Source organism: Mastomys coucha, unplaced genomic scaffold (assembly GCF_008632895.1).
Source record: "Mastomys coucha isolate ucsf_1 unplaced genomic scaffold, UCSF_Mcou_1 pScaffold22, whole genome shotgun sequence".
Lineage (NCBI taxonomy): Eukaryota > Metazoa > Chordata > Mammalia > Rodentia > Muridae > Mastomys > Mastomys coucha.
The window spans coordinates 249,508,152-249,513,170 of NW_022196905.1; positions in this window are offsets into that span (position 1 = coordinate 249,508,152).

A 5,019-nucleotide genomic window follows, 5' to 3' on the forward strand; every position below is an offset into this window, starting at 1 on the left:
TAACTAAAACAAAAGGGGGAGATGTGGAGAGTGGTAGAGCTGGAGAGGCATTCGCCATGACAAGATGGTGCCTACTTCCGCTGTCGACTCCTGGTAAAAAACTGTTTGCGCATGTGCGTAGAATGAAAAGACGCCAAGTCACGGCCCATCCCGGGGCGTCACGTGGGGTGATGAGCAAACAGCCAATCATGGGCGGACATGCCACGCGCTGTGGTGTATATAAGCAGTGCCTATTATTGGCTTGGCCCCTTTTTTCCTCTGGATGAGGCAATAAACGCTTGCTGCAGAAGGATCCTAGTGTCCGTGTGTCTTCTTGCTGGCGAGACGACTGCGCGGGCCACATGCTGGGAATGGAACCTGGGTACTAGCAGCCAGTGTTCTACCTCCAAGCCACTCCACCAGCTCCCCATGTACCAACATTGATACTTTTCCTTTTCTTGCTATCAGAACAAGCTGCTGCTGGTGTACGGAATGGCTAAGATAAGGAGAAAGGAATTTTTTTTTTATGTACACAGATATTTTATGGACCAGGAAGAAAATTTTTAAATGGTTCTCATTGTTATTTAATAAGTACAACATTCTCTGTGTGGCTAATTACACATTGCAAGGAGGCAAACAGAAAAATTGACTCTAGCCACAGAAGTCTTTATTAGCTTTATGTAAAATATTTAGTTATAGATAGAAATGTAAATATATATTGAATTTCTTTTCTGAGACAATCTCTTATAGCCCAGGTAGACCCAGATGTCCTTGAACTCCTGATTCTTTTGAGTTCTAGTTCTCTGTGCTGGGATTTACAGGCATGCTCCAGACTTTGATTTTTTTTTTTTTCTGTTTTTCGAGACAGGGTTTCTCTGTATAACCCTGGCTGTCCTGGAACTCACTCTGTAGAACAGGCTGGCCTTGAACTCAGAAATCTGCCTGCCTCTGCCCCCCAAGTGCTGGGATTAAAGGCCTGCACCACCACTGCCCGGCTTAAGTACACTGTAGCAGTCTTCAGACAGCACCAGAAGACAGGTGGTTGTGAGCCACCATGTAGTTGCTGGGATTTGAACTTAGGACCTTTGGAAGAGCAGTCAGTGCTCTTACCTGCTGAGCCACCTCTCCAGCCCCCATCACACCCCCCCTTTTTTTTTAATTTATTTATTATTATATGTAAGTACACTGTAGCTGTCTTCAGACACACCAGAAGAGGGCATTAGATCTCATTATAACCACAAAACCACTTTGTGGTTGCTGAGATTTGAACCCAGAGAAGGCACTCTATACACTTAGATACAATCTCTACTCAGATCTCTAACTTCTGAATTGGGCGCGTGTAGAGTAGGCTTCAGCTACATGCACACATTTCAAACATTGCTAAACACAAGAAAGAAAACAAGCAAGCTGGATATGTATTATACATGGCATCCCAGTACTCAGGAGGTAGAGGTGGGAGGATCAGAAGCAGTGAAGGAACATCAACAATGGATAGCTCTTGTAACTGTAATTGAATAAAGGGGTCAAGTTCCAGCCCCATTGTTGAGGCTTTTAACATAACTACAGCCATTTTGTATTCAGTCTTCATTTTGCTCAGAAGATGAAATTAAGTTCAAGTTCTCAGACTCTGCTTCTCAGAAGTAATTATCCGTAGCTGACACTGAAAATTTCTCCTAAAAGGTCATAACACTATGGTTGTATTGCTTCTGTTCTGGTTATCTCAATGCTTTGAAACTCCCCTGTTCACCACCTGTCCACCACCCCTCCCACCTCACTCAGGACCAATCAGCTTAAAGGTCAGCTGATAATACGTAGTCTAGTTAGCCAAAATGCAGTACTGCCTCCACCCTTGCCTTCTGAACTTCTCAACTTCCTTTTTCCTATAAAAAAGCCTGCCCTAGGGCTGGAGAGATGGCTCAGTGGTTAAGAGCACTGACTGCTCTTCCAAAGTTCCTGAGTTCAATTCCCAGCTACCACATGGTGGCTCACAACCATTTGCAATGGGATCTGATGCCCTCTTCTGGTGTGTCTGAAGAGATCAATGGTGAATACAATAAATAAATAAATAAATCTTTAAGAAAAAAAAAAGCCTGCCCTAAGAACAGACTACTAGTACTATAATTAAGCTCCTGAGTTGTTGTTGTTGGTCTTCTTCTTCTCCTTCTCCTTCTCCTTCTCCTTCTCCTTCTCCTTCTCCTTCTCCTTCTCCTTCTCCTTCTCCTTCTCCTTCTCCTTCTTCTTCTTCTTCTTAAAGATTTATTTATTTATTTTATGTGTATGTGTACACTGTAGCTGTACAGATGGCCGGGAACCTTCATGTGTGTGACTGCTGGGAATTGAACTCAGGACTTCTCCTTGCTCCGGCCCTGCTCACTCTGGCGTAATACACTGTCTTCAGACGCACCAGAAGAGGGCGTCAGATCTCATCATGGATGGTTGTGAGCCACCATGTGGTTGCTGGGATCCGAACTCAGGACCTTTGGAAGAGCAGTCAGTGCTCTTACATGCTGAGCCATCTCGCCAGCCCCCTCTTTTTTTTTTTTTTAAGAGTTATCTATTTTATTTATATGAGTACACTATAGTTGTCTTCAGACACACCAGAAGAGGGTGTCAAATCACATTGCAGACAGTTGTGAGAACTCAGGACCTTTGGAAGAGCAGTCAGTGCTCTTAACCTCTGAGCCATCTCTCCATCCCCTGAGTTCTTTTTTTTTTTTTTTTTTTTTTTTTTTTGTGGTCCTGATCAATCACTCTTGGGGTGCGCTTTCAATAACCTATTCTTGCTTAACTGAGATAGGTGTTTGTATGGTTTGTGTGGCGATTCCTGAATCCAACATTTGGTGCATTGGCTGGGAATGTCCCTTACCCTCAAGTACCCCTCATTTATTGCTAGTGAACGCCACCTGGCTCCCTCCATGAATTTGCGGTACTTGTGCAGTTAGTTCTTTTTCTTGGTTTGTTCTTGTTTCTCATTTGGGTCTAGACTTTTGAAGGCCCAAAAGAGGAGGGCTGGATGCAGCAGAAGCTCCTAGGGTCAGAGGAGGTCATGAGATGTCATGCTTCCTCTCTGGTTCGCACTAGGGGAAAGACTATTTCTGATTCTGGGTCCCTTTGGTGGGATATCTGGTCCTCTTCCCAGCCCCCAGCTCTATTGGTTGTCCTTGGCACACTAGTCTGCCCACGTCTGTCAGTTTGTCTGTGATTTCATTTTGTTGCTTGATTGTTGCTCTGTGTTTCATATTCAGAGAAAAAAAAAAGGTTAAAGCTTCATCTGCTAGCCTTCGACTCCCTGATTTAGTTTTAACTCATTTCAAGGATTTTTAGAAAAAAAGTTCCCAATTGAGACAACAAAAACTGATAAACTGGTGCTGCCCTAGGAGGCCTGCTTCCTGCCTGGATCCAGCTGGCAGCAAGCCAGCAGCTCTTAAAGGGGAAACAGCTTCTCTGCTTCTCTGGTAAGAAAGCTGATGACTCTTTCTGCTACAGAACTTCTGTGCCTTGAGAGCTGGACTCAACAGGTAGCAAGGTGCTCCTCCCTTGAAATGAAAATTTTGTTGGTTTTAAGTGCATAAGTGTATGTGGCCACTACATCTTTATTTCTGACTGGTCTTAAACGGATACGTTTACTATGTTCTACATGTCTTGGTTATAAAATATTGGTTTATAAGTTATGATGTATGGTTAAACATCTGTAACATCAGTCACAGAAAGTTGGCTTAAAACAAATAGCTCAGGGTTAAAGCCATTCTGGGCAGCAACACATGGCATGAGCCAAACAAAGAAACAGGTCTAAAGATTCTTTTAAGTTGGGATAATGTTTTTGTGTAATTCCTGTCCTTAAAACCAGACTTATAAAAGATAGGATTTAAAACTGTTTCTTGTGCTGGAGAGATGGCTCAGTGGTAAAGAGCACTGACTGCTCTTCAGAAGGTCCTGAGTTCAGTTCCCAGCAACCACATGGTGGCTCACCACCATCCATATTGAGATCTGATGCCCTCTTCTGGTGTATCTGAAGACAGTACGGTGTACTCATATACATAAAATAAATCTTTAAAAAAACTGTTTCCTTAATGAGATATTAGAGCTGTACCTTCATGCATTCATAAACAAGAACTATTCTTTTTTGTTTGTTTTTGTTTTTTTCAAGACAGGGTTTCTCTGTGTAGCCCTGGCTGTCCTGGAACTCACTGTGTAGACTAGGCTCGCCTCAAACTCACAAATCTTCCTAAATCTTCCTGCCTCTGCCTCAAGAACTCTTCTTGATGGCAGCCAAACTATATCATAAAAATAATGCTCTTGGTATTGATTTTAGAGACACTGGATTGTTGTAACTGTTAAAAAAAAAACAAACCTTGGTTTTGTCTTCTAAAAATTATGGTTGCATTTTATGGCTTCACTCTTTAAAAAGATACTTTGTTTTGATACTGCAAAAGCAACTTTAAAAAATATTTAAATATATAAAGCTATGAGACATTTTACAATTTATCCAATATTTTATTAAAATATTTCATTAATATACAATGGTTACAATAAATGAGGAAATTTTAATAAAATAACTATAATGAGGCTGGAGAGATTGCTTAGCAGTTAAGAGCACTGACTGCTTTTCCAGAGGTCCTGAGTTCAATTCCCAGCAACCATATGGTCAACATAATATCACTGATTTGTTTGGTTTGTCTTTTGAGACATGTTCTCATGTAGCCCAGCGTGACCTCAAGCCCACGATGTAGCTGAGGGTGACTAAACTTGGAATCTTTCTGCTTCTACCTACTCCTCACTAAGTGGATGGCTGAGTATCAAACACAGAGCTTTGTACAAGTACTCTTCCAACTGAGCAACATCACTGGTCCCTGGATCACAGCAGTTCAGAGATTTCTGGGACCCAATGTAGAAAGTCAGACAAGGGCAGATGTCCTGCCATGAGCATCTAAACAGCAAGTTTTGTACTTAGTTCACTAGGCAAAGAGAAGGGCTACAGCATTTACTATTACAACTGTATTTAACTTACTGGCTTAAAACAGGAATATATTTACTCAGGGG